We start from the raw sequence: 17,911 nt of genomic DNA on the forward strand, positions 1-17,911 counted from the left end.
GCCACTTGGCTCTTCCCTGGGCAGGCACGCAGGGGCCTTGTCAGAAATAGCTCTGGGCTCCCACTTTGGTGGGGCTCGCCCTGTGCCCAGAGCTTTGGCATGCCAGAATTGGCAGAGCCTGCGTGCCAGCTGGCTGTATCTTCCCCTGCTGTTTTCCAGATGAGGAAACTGAGGCCAGGTGCAGAGGCTCACACCTGTGATCCCAGCATTCTGGGAGGCTGAGGCAAGAGGATCGCTTGAGCTCAGGAGTTTGAGCCCAGCCTGGGCAACGTGGTGAAGCTCTGTTTCTTTCCTTTTTTTTTTTAATTAATTAATTAGTTAATTAATTTGTTTAGACTTTAAGTTCTAGGGTACATGAGCACAACATGCAGGTTTGCTACATAAGTATACGGTGCCATGTTGGTGTGCTGCACCCATCACTTGTCATTTACATTAGGCATTTCTCCTAATGCTGTCCTCTCCCTTCCCCCTACTCCACCACAGGCCCTGGTGTGTGATGTTCCCCGCCCTGTGTCCAAGTTTTCTAATTGTTCAATTCCCACCTATGAATGAGAAGATGTGGTATTTGGTCTTCTGTTTCTGTGTTAGTTTGCGGAGAATGATGGTTTCCAGCTTTATCCATGTCCCTGCAAAGGGACATGAAGTCATCCCTTTTTATGGCTGCATAGTATTCCCTGGTGTATATGTGCCACATTTTCTTAATCCAGTCTATCAGTGATGGACATTGGGGTTGGTTCCAAGTCTTTGCTATTGTGAATAGTGCCGCAATAAACATATGTGCACGTGTGTCTTTATAGTAGCATGAATTATAACCTTTGGGTGTATACTCAGTAATGGGATTGCTGGGTCAAATGGTATTTCTAGTTCTAGATCCTTGAGGAATCGCCACACCGTCTTCCACAATGCTGAACTATTTACACTCCCTACCAACAGTGTAAAAGTGTTCCTATTTCTCCACACCTCTGATCCCAGCACTCTGGGAGACCGAGGCAGGAGGATTGCTTGAGTTCAGGAGTTTGAGACCAGCCTGGGCAACATGGCAAAACTCTGCTTCTCAAAAAAAGAAAAAAAATCATCCAGGCTGGTGGCAGATGTCTGTGGTCCCAACTACTATGACTCATGAGGCTGCAGCAGGGAGGATCACCCAAGCTGGGGAGTTTGAGCTGTGATGGTGCCACTGCAATCCAGCTTGGGTGAGATCCTGTGTCAAAAACAAAAAGACAGAAAGAAAGAAAACTGAGGCATTACAGTGTCCACACAGGAGACCAGGAAGGAAGAAGGGGCCCCCTTCCGATGCCAGGCAGGTGCCAAGAAGAGAAGCTTCACTGCACAGGGCAGACCCCCCCCGGATCTTTCTGGTCTTTCTAAGTCAGTTTCCCCCTGTGGGAAATTTATATTTGAGGCCCCTGGGCACTTTGTTAATGGACAGAGAATCATGTGATAGGAGGGTTCTTTCCTTTCTGGATAAATCATATGATTAGCTTGTCTCTTGAGCTATGTAATAGTTTTTTGTGTTTTTTGTGTTTTTTTTTTGAGACAGAGTCTTGCTCTGTCGCCCAGGCTGGAGTGCAGTGGCACGATCTCGGCTCACTGCAGGCTCCGCCTCCTGGGTTCACGCCATTCTCCTGCCTCAGCCTCCCAAGTAGCTGGGACTACAGGTGCCCGCCACCACGCCTGGCTAATTTTTCTGTATATTTAGTAGAGACACGGTTTCACCATGTTAGCCAGGATGGTCTCGATCTCCTGACCTCATTATCTGCCTGCCTCGGCCTCCCAAAGTGCTGGGATTACAGGCATGAGCCACCGCACCTGGCCTACATAACAATTTTTTAAAACGCTATATATATATTTTAACAGATCTTACTCTGTCACCCAGGCTGGAGTGCAGTGGCACCATCACAGCTCACTGCAGCCTCAAACTTCAGGGTTCAAGGGGTCCTCCTGCCTCAGCCTCCTGAGGAGCTGGGACTACAGCTGTGCACCATCATGCCAGGCTAGTTTTCTCCTTAATTTTTTTTTTTTTTTTTCTGTAGAGACGAGATCTCGCCATGCTGTCAAGAAAATGCTATTATTTATGGAGCACTTAATTTGCACCAGGTCCTAAGTATTTTTTTTAATCTATTTTAATTCATTTACTCCTCAAAACAGCTGCAAACATGTTGTCATTCCCATTTGACAGAGGAGGAAACTGAGGCACAAATGACTGACCCAGCGGAGAAGATCCACAGGCGGGCAGCGCAGCCCCGGAGTCCCTGCGATGCGCCCAGGAGAGAATCTCTATGGGCGCTAACATGTCTTTGCGCCTCCGTGGCCCTGAGGCTTAGCAGGTGTCTGTGTCCAGCCAGAATTCAAGGACTCGGTTTTCTGTTCCTTATATTCATATTTATTTTTAGGTTTCCCTACTATTTGGGGCAATGAGGAGGGATTTTCAATGAGGATGTCAAAATCAAGTCTCCTTGTTACATGAATAAATTCAAGATGCAGAAGTGATGAATGCTAAGGAAAATATAGTTCAATTGTTCAAAGGGGGAGATTGCAGCAATGGGGAAAAAAAAGTCACTAATGACTGAAGTCAGAGAACTATTGTCCTGGGAGTAACCAAACATCCCCAGTCCTAGAATTTACCCCTTCCTGTCCCGGGCTCCTGTGGGGGTGGCCACGGGCTGTGGGGGAGGGGAATGAACATCAGCAGAAGCCGGAAGGAGAGAGGCCAGACCAGCTCTGGAGGGATTTTGCCTTTTTTTTCTCAGAAAGCCAGAAACTCCAGCTAGAACCCCAGGGCTCAACATCCCTTCTCTGCAGATCAGACGGGGAGGTCAGACAGCTGGCGTCTGCAGAATCTCAGGGAGGCACGAGGCACTTCCTGACGCCGGGGGTTGTCTCTACCCCCATTCATGGTGATCACTGACACTTTTTTATTTTATTTTATTTTACTTTATTTTAGAGACAGAGTCTGCTGTTGCCCAGGCCGGAGTGCAAGAGCGCCATCTCAGCTCACTGCAACCTCCGCCTCCCGGGTTCAAGCAATTCTCCTGCCTCAGCCTCCCAAGTACCTGGGACTACAGGTGCCCACCACCACACCTGGCTAATTTTTGTATTTTTATTTTATTTTATTTTATTTATTTTTTATTTTTTATTTTTTATTTTTTTGAGACGGAGTCTCGCTCTGTCGCCCAGGCTGGAGTGCAGTGGCGCGATCTCGGCTCACTGCAAGCTCCGCCTCCTGGGTTCACGCCATTCTCCTGCCTCAGCCTCCCGAGTAGCTGGGACTACAGGCGCCCACAACCGCGCCCGGCTAATTTTTTGTATTTTTAGTAGAGACGGGGTTTCACCGTGGTCTCGATCTCCTGACCTTGTGATCCGCCCGCCTCGGCCTCCCAAAGTGCTGGGATTACAGGCGTGAGCCACCGCGCCCGGCCTATTTTATTTTATTATAGATTTATTCATTCATTTATTTATTTTGACTCCTGGGTTCAAGAGATTCTCCTGCCTCAGCCTCCCAATTAGCTGGAATTACAGGTGCAAGCCACCATGCCCGGCTGATTTTTGTATTTTTAGTAGAGACAGAGTTTTGCTATGTTGGTCAGGCTGGTCTCGAACTTCTGGCCTCAAGTGATCTGCAAGCCTTGGTGTCCCAAAAGTGCTGGGATTACAGGCTTGAGCCACCATACCCAGCCTGAAACATCCTTTTAAAATTTTTATTTTATTTATTTTTATTATTTATTATTATTTTTTTTTCTGAGACAGAGTCTTGCTCTGTCACCCAGGCTGGAGTGCAGTGACGCTATCTCGTCTCACTGCAACCTCTGCCTCCTGGGTTCAAGCAATTCTCCTGTCTCAGCCTCCCTAGTAGCTGGGGTTATTGGCACATGCCACCGCCTCTAGCTAATTTTTGTATTTTTAGTGGAGACAGGGTTTCACCATGTTGGCCAGGCTGGTCTTGAACTCCTGAACTTGTGATCCACCCACCTTAGACTCCCAAAGTCCTGGGATTACAGGCATGAGCCACTGTGCCTGACCCTGAAACACTCTTACCCTGAATAACCTCAGGGTTCGCTCCCTTCTCTCTTCAACTTTTGGCTGAAACATATTTTGACCTACACGCCTCATCCAAAATGTAAACTCCTCCCATCCTCAGCACTCCAAAACCCTTCCTGGCTTTTTTTTTTTTTTTTTTCAGATGAAGTCTCACTCTGTCATCTAGATTGCTGGAGTGCAGTGGCGTGATCTCAGCTCACTGCAAGCTCTGCCTCCCAGGTTCAAGTGATTCTTCCGCCTCAGCCTTCCAAGTAGCTGGGATTACAGGCATGCAACCACCATGCCTAGCTAGTTTTTTGTATATTTAGTAGAGACAGAGTTTCACCATGTTGGCCAGGCTGGTCTTGAACTCCTGTCCTCAAATGATCCACCCGCCTCAGCCTCCCAACGTGCTGGGATTACAGGCGTGAGTCACCATGCCCCGAGGCTTTTTTTTTGTCTTGCATGAGTCACCACGCCCCGAGGCTTTTTTTTTTTTTTTTTTTCTTTGAGACGCAGTCTCGCTCTGTCGCCCAGACTGGAGTGCAGTGGCCAGATCTCAGCTCACTGCAAGCTCCGCCTCCCGGGTTCACGCCATTCTCCTGCCTCAGCCTCCCGAGTAGCTGGGACTACAGGCGCCCGCCACCTCGCCCGGCTAGTTTTTTGTATTTTTTTGGTAGAGACGGGATTTCACCGTGTTAGCCAGGATGGTCTCGACCTTCTGACCTCGTGATCTGCCCGTCTCAGCCTCCCAAAGTGCTGGGATTACAGGCTTGAGCCATCGCGCCTGGCTGCCCCGAGGCTTTCTTGAGTCTCTCCTGTACTTCTCACCATCTCTCTTCTTCCCTTGCAACCATCTGCCCTCCAGCCGCATTAGGCTCTCAGCCCCCTGAGTGACTTTTGTCTTGTTCTCTGCAGAGCATGAGCACAGAGCCTGTACTGAGTGGAGCCCCATATGGTAAACCATGCAAATTAGTACTCCTGCCCCTCCACTGCCGCCCAGCTAAGGGAAGCCTCCTTCAGCCTTGCTGATCCGGTCCCTGCCGGGGTATCTGCCTATGTTTCTCTGCCTTCTCTTCATCCTGAAGTCTCAGTCCGGCTGACCTATTTTGCAGCTTCTGGACAACCTCATGACTTTTATTCTGCAATGATGGGGTCGGGAACGTGGTCCTCATTTGTCAAAAGGGGAACTGGCATCTGGGGGTTTCAGGCCACTGGCCCCAGGTTGCTCAACTCAGAAGTAACCTAAGATTGCCTGTAATCCCAGCTACTTGGGAGGCCGAGGCAGGAGAACTGCTTGAGCCCAGGAGATGTAGGTTGCAGTGAGCTGAGATCGCGTCATTGCACTCCAGCCTGGGCGATAGAGCGAGACTCCGTTTCAAAAAAAAAGAATCAACCCAAGATTTTCCAAGCAATAATAATAATAATGGTATTATTAATTATATTAGTATAATCTATTATTATTATTATTTTAGAGATGGGGTCTCTGTTACCCAGGCTGGAGCACAGTGGCACAGTTATGGCTTAAGGCAGCCTGCACATCCTGGGCTCATGAGATCCTCCTGCCTCAGCCTCCCAAGTAGCTGGGACTACAGGCACATGCTGCCATGCCTGGCTAATTTTTTACTTTTTTTTTTTTTTTGGCAAGGGGGATGGAATCTTGCTCAGTAGCTGGGATTACAGGCACACGCCACCACGCCCAGCTAATTTTTGTACTTTTAGTAAAGATGGGGTTTCACCACGTTCACTACGTTGGCCAGGCTGGTCTCAATCTCCTGACCCTCAAGTGAACCGCCCACCTCAGCCTCCCAAAATGCTGGGATTACAGGTGCACACCACCATGCCCAGCCACACCCCTTTCTGAATGAAGTCGGGCGGGCGGGGTGGGGGAAGTCTTAAATTGCAGTGAGACAGATTCCATAGTAGAATCTTGAGCAGAAAAAGTCTCCAAAGCCCCACAGGAAAAAGCCACCTTGCGAAAAAGCTCAGACACAAAGATAATAAAATGAGATTTGTTTTCAGGATACAAACATACGCAAGAAGACTTTAAAAGATAAACAAAGCAGCCAGGTGTGGTGACTCACGCTTGTAATTCCACCACTTTGAGAGGCCGAGGCGGGCGGATCACCTGAGGTCAAGAGTTCAAGACCAGCCTGGCCAATATGGCGAAACCCGGTCTCTACTAAAAGTACAAAAATTAGCCGGGTGTGGTGGTTGCATGCCTGTAATCCCAGGTACTTGGGAGGCTGAAGCAGGAGAATTGCTTGAACCCGGAAGGCAGAGGTTGCAGTGAGCTGAGATTGCGCCACTGCGCTCCAGCCTGAGAGACAAGAGCGAGACTCAGTCTAAATAAAATAAAACAAAATAAAATAAAAAAATACATAAACATAAACAAACAAACAAAAATAAACGAGGCTGGGCCAGGTGCAGTGGCTCATGCTCATAATCTCAGCTACTTGGGGATGCCAAGGCAGGAGGATCGCTTGAGCCCAGGAGTTCGAGACCTTCCTGGGCAGCATAGTGAGACCCCCCCATCTCTACAAAAATAAAAATAAAAAATTTGCCAGGCGTGGTGACTCGCACCTGTAGTCCCAGCTACTCAGGAGGCTGAAGTGGGAGGGTGGCTTGAGGCCAGGAATTTGAGGCGGCAGTGAGCTGTGTGTGATCATGCCACTGCACTCCAGCCTGGGTGACAGAGCAAGACCCTGTCTCAAAAATAAATAAAGTAAAAAATGAGTTAACTGAGCAAAGAAATAAGGGGCAAAGAATATTTGGGGTGGTGGTAATCAGCAAGATAAAGATGGGAGCATGGGAACAAGGTCACGTCTCATTTCTTGGTGATGAAGGAGGCTTGTGTATGTGCCTTCCTTCCCTTTTATTTTTAAATTTACTTATTTTTTTTGCAAAGCAAAATTCTTTATTCCCACAAACTGTGAACAATTTGCATAGAAGTTTCCACATGCAAATGTTTCCTAAAATGATGGCTTTTTTTTTTTTTTTTTTTTTTTGAGTCTCTTGCTCTGTCAACAGACTGGAGTGCAGTGGCACAATCTCAGCTCACTGCAACCTCTGCCCCCCAGGTTCAAGCCATTCTCCTGCCTCAGCCTCCCAAGTAGCTGGGATTACAGGTGCCCGCCACCATACCTGGCTAATTTTTTTTTTTATTTTTAGTAGAGACGGACATGAATCACTGCGCCCAGCCAAAATGATGGCTGTTTAACATAATGCCATGTAACGCAGGTATGTGGTGTTTTGTGGTTATATGCAGATGTGATTTTATCAGAGACCAAAGCAAAAATAAAGAGAATTCTGAAAAGAGTTCGTATCAAGGAAGATAAAATCAGCCAGGGAGAGTGGCTTACACCTGTGATCTCAGCACTTTGGGAGGCCGAGCCGGGAGTTTGAGACCAGCCTGGGCAATATGGTAAAACCCTGTCTCTACAAAAAAATGCAAAAATTAGCCAGGAGTGGTGGCGTGTGCCTGTAATCCCAGTTACTCAAGGGGCTGAGGTGGGAGGATCTCTTGAGCCCAGGAGTTCAAGGTTGCAGTGAGCTATGATCTCGCCACTGCACTCCAGCCTGGGCCACAGAGTGAGACTGTCTCAGAAAATAAGTAAAATAAAGTTGACCATGGATAGACCGATGGTCCCAAGAATTATACTGTTTCATGGATTCTATAAACCTGAGGCTCTATACAACTATTTAAAAAAGAATTTTAAAATGTTTGCAGGTTTTAAGGAGAAGCGTTTAGAGGAAGCAAAGGAGAGAGTAGGGTGGGGGAGGGGAACAGCTCGGGGCTAGGGGGCGGGTGGCTGTGGGGGTGGGGAACTGGTGGGAGCCAACAAGAAGCTCCGAACTAGGAATGCTGTGTGACACTTGGTGGCATTTTTGTCACTTTCTTGCAGCTCTCAGTGTCTTTCCCTTTTGCAAAGACTTCTGAGCTGGGTGGTGCCGATGTCCCGATAAGGATGGGGTCAGGCTTCTGGGGGTACTGGGAGGACGGAGGTCTCAGGGGGTACTGGGAGGACGGAGGTCTCAGAATCCTTCCCTTGACTTTGGATGGGTGGGGAAGGGCAGGGGAGGAAGGGGGCTTATTTAGGCTGGGTGCCCACCCGGGTCAACCCCTCCTCATGCATCTGGGCCTCTTCTGTTGTGGGCTTGTGGGTTCCCGAGAAATAGGGCCACAGATGGCACTGCCAGTCCCAGCCAGTCGCAGAAAGAAGCGATGGGAAAGCGTTGGTGAGAATCAGTCCATCCCCAGGGATCTGTGCCTCGGCTGGAGCTCTCCCTTTCACTTCTTTCTAAGCATAGAAAGCAGTTTGCGGCTCCTCAAAAAGTTACATGTAGAGCGACCCTGTGATCCAGCCATTCTGTTCCTGGGTATACACCTGAGAAAACTGAAGGCAGACACTCAAACGGATACTTACGTTTATTTTTATTTTTTGAGATGGAGTCTCACTCTTGTCCAGGCTGGAGTGCAGTGGTGCGATCTCAGCTCACTGCAACCTCCACCTCCCGAGTTCAAGCAACTCTCCTGCCTCAGCCTCCCGAGTAGCCGGGAGTACAGGCGCGTGCCACCATGCCAGCTATTTTTATTCATTTTTATTTTTATTTTTATTTTTAGTAGAGACAGGGTTTCACCATGTTGGTCAGGCTGGTCTCAAACTCCTGACCTCAGGTGATCCCCTCACCTCGGCCTCCCAAAGTACTGGGATTACAGGTGTGAGGCACCACACCTGGCCTCATTTACAGTTACTTTTTGTGTATGATTATGAGGTAGGGTCTAAGTTCTTTAATTATTATTATTTTTTGCATATGTATATCCTATTCTTGGGAAAATTTAAAAGGGATTATTTCTGTTTCTGGTTACGCAAGCATTCAGCGTGTGCTCCCCTGCCTCCCCAGCGTGTACTCCCCTCTCCCACTAGGGTCAGGGCAGGGCTGGAGAAGCAAAAACCATAACTAGAAGAGACTTTCCCAACAGGATGTTGCCCAACCCTGGCCGGGCTGACGTCCAGCCTCGAGGGTCCTTATCGGCAGTGCAATCGCAACTGTGACTAAACCAAGCCATCCACAGCCTGACGCCCCCACACCCTTGACCTTCCCTTTAGCTGCGGGCTTGAGCAGGGCTTTGATACTCAAATAGAGAAAGGAGACAGCAAGACCCTTTTGCCTTCTCAGAGGGGGCACCCCCTTCTCTGATGCCTTCATAGGTCCTGCCTCTCCGGGACCCGGCTTCCCTCCTGGCCACCCCACCACCTCCCCAGCCACACCCCATTTCCACCCATCTAGAGAGGGCGAAACACAAACACTCCTGGGACATGGTGGGGGTGGGGGCTCCCTGACTCCTGGGATGGGGAACTCTGGGGTGGCCTGTCCTCCCAGCTCCTCGCCCCACTGGTGCCTCTCCCCATGAGTCGTGGGAAAAGGCAACAGAACCAACCGCAGGGAGATATGAAATCTCTTCCTGTATCTGTGACAGCTGTTTTGTTGGTGTGGCCATCTATTCTTCCTGTAAACACCTGAATCTGTTCAGACCAAGCTCTTCCTCTTCCCCAGAACCTTCTATGACTCCCACCTCCCCCAGTACAATCCAGTCTTCCCCAAGGCCCACAAGGCTTAGCTGTGTGATTTGCCCTGTCACCTCCAGCTCTCTTCCCCTCATTCACTTGGCTCCAGCCACACCAGCTTCCTCACTGTTACTCAAATAAATATGCCAGGCCCAGTCCAGCCTCAGGGCCTTTGCATGTGCTGTTCCCTTCACCTGGAACACCTTTCCCTCAGAATGTTTTTTATCTTTCAATTATTTTGTTTTTTGAGACAGAGTCTTGCTCTGTCACCCAGGCTGGAGTGCAGTGACACGATCTTGGCTCAGTGCAACCTCCGCCTCCTGGGTTCAAGCCATTCCCCTGCCTCAGCTTCCCGAGAAGCTGGGACTACAAGTGTGCATCACCACACCCGAATAATTTTTGTATTTTTAGTAGAGATGGGGTTTCACTACGTTGGTCAGGCTGGTCTCGAACTTCTGACCTCAAGTGATCTGCCCGCCTCAGCCTCCCAAAGTGCTGGGAATACAGGCCTGAGCCACTGCGCCCAGCCTCCCCCAGAGAGTCTCACTCTCACTATTTCTCTTTTTTTTTTTCCTTTCTCTCTCTCTCTTTTTTTTTTTCAATGGTGTCTCATTCTGTTGCCCAGGCTGGAGTGCAGTGGTGCAATCATAGCTCACTGTAACCTCAAATTCTTTGGCTCAAATGATCCACCTGCCTCAGCCTCCCAAGTAGCTGGGACTACAGGTGCACGCGACCACACCCAGCTGATTTTTCTTATTTTTTTATAGAGACGGGGTCTTGCTATGTTGGCCAGGCTGGTCTTGAACTCCTGGGCTCAAGCGATCCTCCTGTTTCAGCCTCCCAAAGTGCTGGGATTACAGTCATGAGCCACCTCACGTGGCCCCTCTCACTCTTTTGTCTGCCTCACGTATTTGCTCAGAGGTCACCTCCTCAGGGAGGCCTTCCCTGACCAAACCCCATTTAAAACGTCAGCTTCCGTCCCCCAGTTCCTTTCTAACCTTTCCCCTCTGTTTTATTTTCCTCTATAGCACATCACCTTCGAATATTTTAATTCATGAATTTACATAGAGTGGCAGCCCCACGAGGGCAGGGGTTTTTCTGTCTTGTTCACTGCTGTATCCTCAGCCCCTAAAACAGGGCCAGGCACACCACAGGTGCTCAGTTAATGTTTCTCAGCTGGATGCGGTGGCTCAGGCCGGTAATCCCAGCACTTTGGGAGGCCGAGGTGGGCGGATCAACTGAGGTCAGGGGTTTGAGACCAGGCTGGCCAACATGGTAAAACCCTGTCTCTACTAAAAATACAAAAATTAGCTGGGCGTGGTGGCGCATGCCTGTTATCCCAGCTACTCAGGAGTCTGAAGCAGGAGAATCGCTTGAACCTGGGAGGCGGAGGTTGCAGTGAGCTGAGATCATGCCACTGTACTCCAGCCTGGGCAACAGAGCGAGACTCTGTCTCGAGAGAGAGGAAAAAAAAAAAAACAAGGAAGGAGGGAGGGAGAGAAGAAGGAAGGGAGGGAGAGAAGAAGGAAGGGAGGGAGCAAAGGAGGGAGGGAGAGGTGGTCAATTTTTGAAGACTATTCTAGTTGCAAGTAAAAAATCCAAACCCCAACTGGCTTAAAGAAAAAATAATGATAATTTATTGGTTTGTGTCACTGAAAAGTCTAAGATATGTTGGTTTCAGGGACAGCTGGACCCACAGGCTCAAACAAAGTAATCTGGCCGGGTACGGTGGCTCATGCCTGTAATCCCAGCACTTTGCGAGGCTGAGGCAGGAGGCTCACTTGAGCCCAGGAGTTTGAGACCAGCCCGGGCAACATAGTGAGATCTCATCTCTAAAAAAAAATTAAAAAATAAGGACGGAGGATCACTCAAGCCTGGGAATTGAGGCTGCAATGGAACCATGATGGTGCCACAGCTGAGAGAGTCACCACGCCCAGCCTCCTTCCTTCTTTCTATTTCTATATATACATATATATGTGTGTGTGTGGGTATGTGTGTATATATATATATATTTTTTCCTTCGGGGCTGAGTCTCTCTGTCTCCCAGGCTAGAGCGCAGTGGCATGATCTTGGCTCACTGCAACCTCCGCCTCCCGGGTTCAAGCAATTCTGTTGCCTCAGCCTCCCGAGTAGCTGGGACTACAGGGGCACGCCACCACGCCCAGCTAATTTTTGCAGTTTTAGTAGAGATGGGGTTTCACCATGTTGGCCAGGATGGTCTCAAACTCCTGACCTTGTAATCCACCCACCTTGGCCTCCCAGAGTGTTGCGATTACAGGCGTGAGCCACTCCGCCTAGCCTCTAATTTTTGTATTTTTAGTAGAGACAGGGTTTCACCATGTTCCCCTGGTTGGTCTCGAACTCCTGACCTCAAGTGATCCACCCACCTCGGCCTCCCAAAGTGCTGGAATTACAGGTGTGAGACACTGTGTCAGTCCTCTAACCCCTTGCGACTGACCCATCACGGAGCCTTGCTCACTTGCCCTGCTCTGGCCTCTGGTCCCCTGTCCCAAAGCTTTGCCTACAATCCCCCAAGTTCACTCCTTGGCCAGTAGAAGAAGGTCTCAACCCACCAGACCCCCATGGCCACCACAGTCAGGTCTGAAACTCTGAGAGGGCTGTTGTCATCACCCCCATTTCACAGATGAGGAAACTGGGCCCTTGTTTAGACCCAGCCAGGATCTCAACAAGGCAATTTACATAAGAGAGGTACAAGTGTGGCCAGGGGCAGTGGCTCATGCCTGTAATCCCAGCACTTTGGGAGGCAGAGGCAGAAGGATCTCTTGAGGCCAAAAGTTTGAGACCAGCCTGGGTGACATAGCAAGACCCCATTGCTACAAAAAACAATTTTAAAATTACCCGATGTGGTGGTGCGTGCTTGTAGTCCCAGCTACTTGGGAGGATCGCCTGAGGCCAGGAGTTCAAGGCTGCAGTGAGCTATGAGCACACCACTGCACTCCAGCCTGGGCAACAGGCTGAGACCCTGTGTCTAAAAAAAGAGAGCAAGGGCTGGGCGTGGTGGCTCACGCCTGTAATCCCAGCACTTTGGGAGGCTGAGGTGGGCGGATCACTTGAGGTCAAGAGTTCGAGACCAGCCTGACCAACATGGTGAAACCCTGCTTCTACTAAAAACATAAAAAATTAGCTGGGTGTGGTGGTGCACGCCTATAATCCCACTTACTGGGGAGGCTGAGGCCTGAGAATCACTTGAACCCGGGAGGCTCAGGTTGCAGTGAGCCGAGATTGTGCCACTCCATCTCAAAAAACAAAACAAAACAAACAAACAACAACAACAAAAACAAGAAACAGAGAGAGAGAGACAGAGAGAGAGAGAGAGAGAGAGCAAGAGGGAGGTAAAAGTGTAATAAGCTGGAGAATTCTCAGCAGGGAGTGGTTCAGGGGGAGACAGGGTGGTCAGGGAAGGCTCCCAGGAGGAGGTGACATTTCAGGACAAAAGCTTCTCATACGCAGCACCATCAGGGGGAGAGTAAGCCAGGCAGGGGGAACTCCAGGGACAAAGGCTCTGAATTGGGAGCCAGTGTGGTATATCCAAAGCCCATCAAGGCGGTTAGGAGGAAGGCAGGGAGATGAGGGCTGGGAAGTGGGCAGGCCCTAATGCTTACATTACTACAAACCCAGGCAGAGAAGCAACAAGCTGGATGAGCTGTGGATGAGTGCTGCTTCCTTGGTGCCCACCAGGATTTCTTCTCCAGGGACAGCCTTCATTTCCTGCTCACTCTGCCTGGCGCATCGCAGCCTTGGCCCCATATGACAGGTGAGGAAACTGAGACTCTAGGCAGCATTCCCATGCCTGGAACCATCAGCTCCAGCTTCCCCAGGCCCTGCTACCCTCTAGGTGGGAGAGAATTCTAGGAGCCCTTGGCCTACCTGGGAGGATGACTTGGGGTCCTGAAGACTTGGCCACCTCTTCCAGGAAGTCTTCCTGTCTTGAGCTGGCCGGGAACCTTTCTCCTCTGAATCCCGCTCTTGCCTGTGGCAGGCCTGGCAAGTGTGTTCTCCGAGGGGAGACTGGTGGTTTCCGATCCTCCAGACCCCCCCAGCCCACCGTGCCCCTCCTTGCAGGAAAATTAGAAAAAGCAAAAGGGAGGGGGTAGTTCTGGAAGGGAAAATATTTTGATTCTCTGAAGGCACAAAGATTGCCTGATTCCCAACCAATTAGGGGTAATTAACCCTTCACAAGGTAGTAATTAAGTCGGTGCCTCTGAAGCCTTAATTATAAGCTCCAAGAGGCTCTGCCCTCTCCCCAGTAGCCAGGCAGCCCCCAGAACTGAGGCCGGGCTGTGGAGACCGGGTGTACCCCTTCTGCACTAGCGGGGAGTCGGGGACAGGGCTCTGCTCCCCTCCTGGGGCTGAGCGAGACCCACAGCCTCTCTCGTGGTCCCCCCCCAGGCAGGGATCCCAAGAGCAATGTTCAGGAAACCAGATCTCTTCCCTGCATAGTCCCTTTTGGGGTTGTCAGGGCACACGGGGAGACTTTGCTTTTGGGGGTATGAAGGCAAAGGGGGCAGGCTCGGCTGGGGTTCGTGTGTGGGGCTGGCAATCTTTTTTTTTTTTTTTTGAGACGGAGTTTCGCTCTTGTTACCTAGGCCAGAGTGCAGTGGTGCAATCTCGTCTCACTGCAACCTCTGCCTTCCACGTTCCAGTGATTCTCCTGCCTCAGCCTCCTGAGTAGCTGGGATTACAGGCATGCGCCACCACGCCCGGCTAATTTTGTGTTTTGTACTTTCAGTAGAGACAGAGTTTCATCATGGTGGCCAGGCTGGTCTCAAACTCCTGACCTCAGGTGATCCACCTCCCTTGGCCTCCCAAAGTGCTGGGATTACAGGTGTGAGTCGCCGAGCCCTGTCAATCTTCAAGACCATTTTTCTCTAGCCTGGCAGAGCTGAAGCAGAGACACCCCCCAGCTCCAAATGGAAGTGACGATGCCAAGCATGTGATTATCCTCACTAAGGACCACAGGGAGGACGGCGGGCTCAGAGAGGACAGAGGACACTTTTTGGTGGAGGCACTCACTGCAGTCCCCAGGCTGACAGAGGTAGGAGACCCTTGGCCGTCTATTGTCTCTTAGTATCAAGAGACCGAAGAGCTATAATCCCAGCGCTTTGGGAGGCTGAGGTGGGAGGATCACTCGAGGCCAGGAGTTTGAGACCAGCCTGGGCAACGTAATGAGACTCTGTCTTGATGAAAAAAGAATTTAAATTAGTCGGGCATGGTGGTGAGCACCTGTAGTCCCAGCTACTGAGGTGGGAGAATCTTTTTTATTTATTTATTTTTTTGAGACAGAGTTTTGCTCTGTCACCCAGGCTGGAGTGCAGTGGTGCGATCTCAGCTCACTGCACTTTCTGCCTCCCAGGTTCAAGCGATTCTCCTGCCTCAGCCTCCCGAGTAGCTAGGACTACAGGCGTGCGGCACCAAGCCCGGCTAATTTTTTTATCTTTTTAGTAGAGATGAGGTTTCTCCATGTTGGCCAGGCTGGTCTGGAACTCCTGACCTCAAGTGATCCTCCCGCCTTGGCCTCCCAGAATGAGGGGATTACAGGTGTGAGCCACTGCGCCCAGCCAGAGGTGGGAGGATTATTTGAGCCCGGGAGGTTGAGGCTGCAGTGAGTCACGGTCATGCCACTGCACTCCAGCTTGGGCAACAGAGCGAGACCCTGTCTCTAAATAAATAAATAAATAAATAAATAAATAAATAAATAAAGGAGGCTGAAGCTAAGTATTGTTTTTCCTTTTTTTTTTTTTTTTCTTTTTTCTTTGCTTTTTTGAGGCAGAGTCTTGCTCTTTCACCCAGGTTGGAGAGAAGTGGCACGATCTCGCCTCACTGCAACCTCTGTCTCCCAGGTTTAAGCAATTCTCCTGCCTCAGCCTGCTGAGTAGCTGGGATTACGGGCGCCTGCCACCAGGCCTGGCTAATTTTTGTATTTTCAGTAGAGAAGGGGTTTCACCATGTTGGCCAGGCTGGTCTCGAACTGCTGATCTCAGGTGTACCACTGGCCTCGGCCTCCCAAAGTACTGGAATTACAGGCGTGACCACTGTGCCTGGCCAGGCCACTGCTCCTGGCCTCTTTTTACTTTTAGAGACAGGGTCTTGCTCTGTTGCCCAGGCTGGAGTGTGGTGTTGCCTTCATGGCTCACTGCAGCCTCCACCTCCTGGGCTCAAGTGATCCTCCCGCCTCAGCCTCCTGAGTGGCTGGGGTTACAGGTGTGTGCCACCATGCCCAGCTAATTTTTTGTATTTTTAGTAGAGACAGGGTTTTACCATGTTGGCCAGGCTGGTCTCGAACTCCTGACCTCAAGTGATCTGCCTGTCTCGGCCTCCCAAAGTGCTGGGATTACAGGCTTGAGCCACCACGCTTGGCCAAGAGTCACCGTGTTTAAAAACCATTGTATTTTTTTTTATTGTAGAGACGAGAAGTCTTGCCATGTTGCCTGGGCTGGTCTCTAACCCTTGGGCTTAAGAGTTCCTCCTGCTTCAGGCTCCCTCAGTGCTGAGATTTCAGGCGAGCACTACCTTGCCCAGGCTAAAAACATTTTTCAATGGATTTTCTAGTTACCCAGAGTGATACAGGATTCCCTCTGGGAAGCTAAAGTCCTTTCTGTCCCTCCTTATCTCAACTCCGAGATGATGGTAGGGAGGGTCTCCTTTTATCCTGCCCTCTTTGCCTTCAAACGCATGTCTACACATGCCTCAGGGGCCTCTGGGTTTCTTGCTGGGTCATAAACTTCTCCTGTCTGGACTGGGTGCAGTGGCTCACGCCTGTAATCCCAGCACTTGGGAGGCTGAGGCGAGTGGATGACTTTAGGTCAGGAGTTCGAGACCAGCGTGGCCAACATGGTGTGACCCTGTCTCTACTAAAAATACAGAAATTAGCCTGGTGTGGTGGTGCGTGCCTGTAATCCCAGCTCCTTGGGAGGCCGAGGCACGAGAATCGCTTGAACCCAGGAGATGGAGGCTTCAGTGAGCTGAGATGGTGCCACGGCACTCCAGCCTGGGCAACAAGCGAGACTCGGTCTCAAAACAACAACAACAACAACAATAACAGCAACAACAACAAAACTTCCCCTGTCTGGGTCTCAGTTGCCTCATCTGTAAAATGGGTTTAATGGTCATTGAACCACTTTCAAGGGTGTCTGTGAGGATGGAATGAGTTAGTCGCACAAAAAGCTGGTCCGGGCAGGTCCCTGTACCTGGGTGGAACCCTAGGTGGAATTGGGGGTCTCCTCTCGTGGTCTATATACATCTTGGTAGGAAAACACACCAGGCGTGGATGATTCTGCTGTTTCTCTAGCTCGAGGGCTTGGTGCACAGTGGATGTGTGTGGCCTAATGCTGCCGGTGCACCCACTGTGTGTCTGCATTTGAATAATATGTGTGCACTCAGCTGTTTCCATGTGGGGCCAGTGGCTTCCCGTAGACCAGGGTTTCTCAACCTCAGCACTCTTGACATTTGGGGCCACATCATTTTTTGCTCTGGGGGACTGTTCTGTGCCTCTGTTCCTCTCTTATGCTATTTTAAGAAAGTCTGTTAAGGCTGGTTTTCCTGGTTATATATTTTCCACTTGAGGAAGAATCTTTTTAGAAAAGGAGGTTGAAGCAGAGGACTTAATCCAAGGTATGTGTGAAATTGGGCCATAGCACCTTACCTATAATGGGAGTTAGCTAAGCATGCTCTATGGACAAGAAAACCTAAATTCTACAGCAACTGAGTGTCAAACATTTCCTGGAAATTTTCTTTTATAATGGTGCCATAAAAAGTTATTTGTAACAAACATGAAAAAGCATTTTTAAAATACTCCTGGCTCAGTGAATAACAGTTTAATATTTTCCTCATTTTCCAGGAGACAGGATCATCTGGTTTAGCTGCTCATTATAATTATCCTGTGAAAGAAGAGGTACAAATACTACTATACAAAGAAGTGCAAGACTTGTACATTGAAAATTATGAAACATTGTTGGAAGAAGTTAAAGATCTAAAGAAATGGAAAGACATCCCATGTTCATGAATTGGGAGGCGTAGTATTGATAAGACAGAAGTACTCCCCAACTTAATGAATTTAACATAATCCCTACTACAAGCCCAGTTAACTTTTTTGCATAAATTGACAGGATGACCCTAAAATTTATGTGGAATGGTAGAGGATTCACAATAGTCAATGAATGTTGAAAAAGAAGAAATAACTTGAAGACTCACATTTCCTGATTTAAAAACTTACTACAAAGCTACAGTAATCAAGACAGTGTGGTACGGGCATAAGGATTAGACATATAGCCCAATGAAATAGAATTAAGAGTACAGAAATAAAC

This window comes from Macaca nemestrina, chromosome 20 (genome assembly GCF_043159975.1).
Source record: "Macaca nemestrina isolate mMacNem1 chromosome 20, mMacNem.hap1, whole genome shotgun sequence".
NCBI classification, from domain to species: Eukaryota; Metazoa; Chordata; class Mammalia; order Primates; family Cercopithecidae; genus Macaca; species Macaca nemestrina.